This window comes from Mandrillus leucophaeus, unplaced genomic scaffold (genome assembly GCF_000951045.1).
Source record: "Mandrillus leucophaeus isolate KB7577 unplaced genomic scaffold, Mleu.le_1.0 Scaffold28, whole genome shotgun sequence".
NCBI classification, from domain to species: Eukaryota; Metazoa; Chordata; class Mammalia; order Primates; family Cercopithecidae; genus Mandrillus; species Mandrillus leucophaeus.
This window is the reverse complement of record NW_012102920.1, coordinates 816,111-822,290: the sequence shown is the minus strand read 5'-3', so window position 1 is coordinate 822,290 and position 6,180 is coordinate 816,111.

The window sequence follows — 6,180 nt, the reverse complement described above, 5'->3', positions numbered from 1 at the left end:
ATCCACCTTCAGACTCGGCAAGGGCATAGTTAAAGCCGTTGCATCATCCCTTGTTTTGTTTACTGAGAATGGCCTTGTGTGCCCTGGGCCGTCTAAAGTTTTGTTTATGGGCCACTCTGAGACATTTGCCCTGGTGACTCCTGTCATTTGTGACCCAGTCCGAGATTTTAGATTTCCCAGAAAGGTTTGCCAGTAAATCCAGTCCTTCCCCTGGATGGGCGACCCCCGCCAAGGCAGCCCTGAGGTGCTGGAAAGGGGTGAGAGGCCACAGACCCTGCAGGAGGCTGGCTGTAGGTTATCTGCATAGTCCTGCGTCCAGTGTAAGGGAAGATGAGAGGTAAGAGCAGGAATGATGAGAGGCATCGCAAGACAGAGCGCTAGAAGAGAAAGTCCTGGTATTTTCTGAATGGAAACTTCAGGCCTTTTAGGGGTTCTGCTTCCCAGCCGTGGCGGGAGACTCCTCTGCTGCAGGGCTCTCGGCCGGCAAGGGTCTTTCCACTCGCGTGTGATGGACCCAAGGACTGATGCCTGCCAGCTTCAGCGCTGTGCCCATGGTCAGGAGCACGTGGTAGGGCCCTTCCATTTCTCCCATTGTGGCTTCCTTCCATTCCCTCAGCAGTACTTGATTGCCAGGTAGGAGTGGGTGGCAGGTGTCTGTGGAATTCACCGCATCCCTGTTGGAAGCAAACTTATGCAAAACGTTAAGAGTTTGTCCTAAGTCAGCAACATGATTCTTAACAGCCAACTCCCTATCTAGGGGCACTTTGGTGGCCTGAGACAGATTAGCTGCAAAGGGTCTGCCAGAGACAGTTTCACAGGGACTTATTTTAATCCCACTTACAGGGAGCAGTGCTATGCTAAGTACCTGAGTCCTTTTCAGTGGAGCCCTCTTGACACAACTTGGCAATGAATGTTTTTAGGCTGCGGTTCATTCTCTGAGTTTGTCCGGAAGATTGAGGTCTCCATGCTGAGTGCAGCGTCCGCTTCATTTCCAATGCTTTGTTCATTTGTTGAGTTATCTCAGAGGTGAGTGAAGGCCCATTATCATTTTGGATTATGCCAGGGAGCCCGTATCGTGGTATGCTTTCCTTCAGCAAAACTTTACTTCAGTTGCTTGTTCAGAGCGACATGGGCACACTTCCTCCCAGCCAGAGAAAGTCCCCGCTAGAACTAGGAGGTATTTGCATCCCCAGGGGCTGGTGGCATCTGTGTAAAGTCTATTTGCTGGTTTTCTAGTGAGTACCTTCCTCTTTCTTGTTGCCCAGGCTGCCCTTGGCTATGATTATTAGGCTCATTCCGGGCACACAGATGACAGTGTTAAATGATACTCTCTAAGTGGGCCTTTAGTCCTTTCCCTTTCAAATAATTTTGTACAAAGGCCAGCGAAGCGTCTCTCTCAAAGTGCAGGCTATCGTGAACGTACTTAAAAGGGGGCAGATGAGACGCACTGCTGCCCAGACTATGCCTGCGCTGTTTCCTCTCTATGCCTCCACCCCACCTCATTTAGTTTGAATCCCTTATCTTCTGCAGCCTTTTCGTCTTCAGAAGCATACCGGAGCTCGAGGGCCTTGAAGTCTATTTGGGGAATTAAGGGCGCCTGGATTTTGATGCTATCACTGGCTGAATGCCTGGTGGTGTGGTCTGCGAAAGCATTGCCCCTTGCCACTTCGGAATTCCTGCGTTGATGGCCGGGGCAATGCATTACGGCTATTTCCTGTGGGGCCTTTATCGCTTCTAACTTTTTTTTTTTTTTTTTTTTTGAGACGGAGTCTCCCTCTGCTGCCCAGGCTGGAGTGCGGTGGCACGATTTTGGCTCACTGCAACCTCCGCTTCCTCAGTTCAAGAGATTGTTTCGCCTCAGCCTCCCGAGTAGCTGGGATTACAGGCATGCACCACTGCGCCCGGCTACTTTTTGTATTTTTAGTAGAAACGGGGTTTCACCATGTCGGCCAGGCTGGTCTCGAACTCCTGACCTCAAGTGATCCACCTGCCTCGGCCTCCCAAAGTGCTGGGATTACGGGCATGAGCCGCCGCTCCCGCCCCACCTCTAACAATTCTAACACTTGCTGAGCATTTTTAACTTTGGTTATCCGCCCTTAACCACGCTCCTTCCCTCCAGATAACCCTGTGTGTGTGAGCTATCATGAATTCGTACTTGGACTCAGCCTATATGTTGGCGCTCTTAACTTGGGACAGTTTTAAGGGCAATTGACTCCACCTTCTGCATCAAGGTGCCTGCCGACGAAGTTCTTGCCTCTGTTACCTCTGAGGAGGTCACCACAGCATACGTGGTGTTTCTCTTCCCGTCGGTGACCAAGCTACTCCCGTCTGCAAACAAGGTCCAGTCTGTGCACGGGAGGGCTACAGCCTTTAGGTCCGGGTGGCCGGAGATCACTTGGTCTACGACCTCTAGACAGTTATGTAGGGTTTCTCAGGCTCCTCGGTGGGAGGGAATAATGGAACAGGGCTTAGAGTTCCGGTGGTTTGCAGCTTTACTTTGGAGTCGTCTAAAAGTATGGCTTGATAGCTTTACCCAGTTAGCCTGCTGTCAGCCAATAACCTCCTTTTTGCTCCAGTAACACTAACATATGGTGGGGTGCATGTATTGTGACAGGCCGCCCCACGGTCGGAATCTCGGCTCCCTCGAGTAGCAGGCAAGCAGCAACAACTGCTCGAAGGCAGGGGGTCCAGCCAGCCCTTGGCTACCGCGGCAAGCTGCTTTGAAACGTACGCTCTGGGTTGTAACGCTTCACCTCACCTTTGCGTTGAGACTCCAAGTGCCAAACCGTCTCTCGTGCACATTCAGTTGGAAGGGCTCAGGAGGATTTGGAAGCCCTAAGGCGGGGGTGGAGATTCACTCACACTTCAATTGTTGATCAAATGTTGGTGCCTTTCTTCCCACTCGAAAGGATCGTGGTAGGCCCCTTTCCACAGCTCCTAAGGGCTTTCCCATGAATCCATAGTTAGGAATCCGAATCCGACAAAATCCGGCCATACCTACGAAGCCGCTTAGCCGCTTTCTCCCGGCTGGCTCGCCAAATTGTACCCAGGCTGAACCCGGGTTGGGCAGCTAATTCTCACGGCTTGATAATGAGATGCAGACGAACTGGGAAAGAAGGGAGTTTGCTTCTGTAAATGGGAACAGGGAGCAGGCTGGGAAAAATAGCACCAGATCAACTCAAAATTACTAAGTTTTCCGGAGCTTATATACCTTTGAAGCTATGGGTCTATGTGTAAGTGTGCATTCCCCTAAAACATACGTGATAAATTCCTTCTAATCTATAACTAAAGCCTGAGTCCTAAAGACCTTCCTCTGGAGCCTCAGTAAATTTACCTAATTTAGGGGGGGTCCAGGTGCAGGGGTGATTACCCTTATCTCATCTCCTGCTAAATCATGGAGGTTGGGGGCATTTCTTTAGACCCCAATAAAACTTGTTAAATCCTAAATGGGTCCCATTAAGAATTCCTTCATTATCTTGTCATGCTTCAAGGCCCAGGAAAGGCCTGGGCAAAACTCTTGGTGGGCTTTTATTACATTCTAACCTTTGTAGAAGGGTGCTGGCTCTCTCACCTCTTAATTTTAATTTTTTTTTTTTTTTTTTTTGAGACGGAGTCTCACTCTGTCGCCCAGGCTGGAGTGCAGTGGCCGGATCTCAGCTCACTGCAAGCTCCGCCTCCCGGGTTTACGCCATTCTCCTGCCTCAGCCTCCCGAGTAGCTGGGACTACAGGCGCCCGCCACCTCGCCCGGCTAGTTTTTTTGTATTTTTTAGTAGAGACGGGGTTTCATCGTATTTGCCAGGATGGTCTTGATCTCCTGACCTCGTGATCCACCCATCTCAGCCTCCCAAAGTGCTGGGATTACAGACTTGAGCCACCATGCCCGGCTAATTTTAATTTTAATTTTTTTTTGAGACAGAGTCTTGCTCTGCCACCCAGGCTGGAGTGCAGTGGTGTGATGTTGGCTCACTGCAATCTCTGCCTCCCTGCCTCCCGGGTTCAAGCGATTCTCCTGCCTCAGCCTCCCAAGTAGCTGGGATTACAGGCACGAGCCACCACGCCCGGCTAATTTTTGTATTTTTAGTAGAGACGGGGGTTTCATCACGTTGAGCAGGCTGGTCTTGAACTCCTGACCTCAGGTGATCCGCCTGCCTCAGCCTTCCAAAGTGCTGGGATCACAGGTGCGAGCCACCGCGCCTGGCCAGTTTTTAATATTTGACGTAATCACTCAGTCAGTGCTGAAAGTTGTTAAGGGGACCTGCCTGGTCAGCTGTCAGTGAAACCTGGCCCTGCCACAACAGCGTGGAGCCACACCTGCCCTAACTCCAGCTCCTCTTTCATCGGCCAGGAAAACGATGCTGCCCACAGGTGCACACCTGCAGAGGCCGTGCTCTGGAGGGGACCCTCCAAGTGTCCCAGGAGGGAGGCTGAAGCCTGGTTCCAGGAGGGGCCCAGAGGATGGACATTCACGACCCTGGACACAGGGTGTGCTCAGTGGTCAGCCTGGTTGGGGGGTCCAGCCTGGGGCCGCTCTGCACGCAGCACCCTGGGGCCCTCCCATCTGGGATCTACTTGCTTGACCCCTTGAGCTTAGAGAGGGGCACCCACCCCCACCAAGCCCTCTTTTGTCAAGTTCCCTGGGGAAACCGGATGGGCAGCAGTGGCCACCCCTGACCAGCCCCCACCCTGCTCTGCTTTCTGAGTCTGAGGACAGAGGAGGGAGGTGAAAGCATTGAGGGCCCCAGGCAGAGGGTCTGGGTGAGGGCAAGGAATTCTCAGGAACTCGGGGGGCAGCAGAGCCTCCTCCGGAGACGTCAGAGGGGAGGATGCTTCTCGTGCTGTGGCCTCTGTGTGAAGGAGCCTCAGCAAGACCCGGGAAGGGTGACCAGGCAGAGGGACGGAAGGTGCAGTGCTGCAGAGGCAGCAATGAGGAGGTGCATGGCCAGGCACAGAGAGGAGGCAGAGGCCAGTGAGCCAGGGACGGCGTCGGCACTAAGCTTGGAGAGGTGGAGGGCAGACAGCCAAGGCAGGGGCTTCCTCTCATTCCCTGTGTGGCGAGAGGCCTGTGGAGAAGTGGAATCTGCCCTGAGCTTTGCCCGTGGCTGCTGAGAAGCAGTCCTAACCGAGTCACTCCTCCCTAGGACAGGGCATTTCGGAGGTGGAGCTGGATCCAGCCTGCCCGGCTGCCCCAATTGTGCCCTCCCGGAGAATCAACGGGGTGTTCATGACTGAGCAGCCTGCTAGGAAGATGAGCCCTCAACACCATCCAGACAGGCCTTCTCAGCCTCAGAGTCCCCGCCAGCTGGACAGAGGACTCCACCTGAGCAGCTGCCTTGGCACTAGATGGCCCTGGGCTGTGCCTTCCTGCATCTTGCTTGGTTTCCCTTCTGTTGAGACAGAGTGGAACTTACAAGGGCATATCTGAGTAGATGAATTCCTTTTCACATGAGGTAGGCCCGAAGGTTTTCGGGCAGGTGGATTTGCAGCTAAAGTGACAGTAGATGTTGTCTGGGGTGTAGGTGGAGGCTTTTCCCCACAGCTTCCCATGCTGTGCTCAGACAGGGATCTGTTTGGTGGAGGAGTCCCACCTGCCCCTTTCCTACCCAAGAGATAGTCATCATTAGCCGTTCTCTCTAGGCACCCATGTCCTTCCCCAAATCCATCACTACCCCTTCTCTGCCTGTTTCAGGAACTTTTAGAGATCTTCTATTTTCTTACTCAAAACCTGCCTTCAGCCCTAGCCTGTCAGGTACTTAACGCACAGGAGAGGTGGGCAGGGCACCCCTAAAGTCTGAGGGTCTGGCACACACAGGCACAACAAGCCTCATCAATATGAAAGAAAGGATGAATGAGGGATGGGAGTAGAAGGAGCCATTGGGAAAGGGGTGGGAGGAAGGATCTGGGCGGCTTTCCCGGGCCAGCCTGCTTCTCTTCTTTAACCACTGAAGCCCTCAAAGTCGTCTCTGGAGAAAGACACAGACCACAGACTGTTTCTGGGGTTCCTAGATCTGTCAGGAAATGACAGCCTTTCCTTGTCACAAGTCAGTGACATGGGGCCAGTTTTTCCAAGGGACTTTTATTGGTTCTATAGGGCAGTGTCTCCAATTATGCCCTGTTATAAAAGAAAATAAATTCTTCTCGGACTTATGCAAATAACTATTGTTAATAATATTTAATTGTTA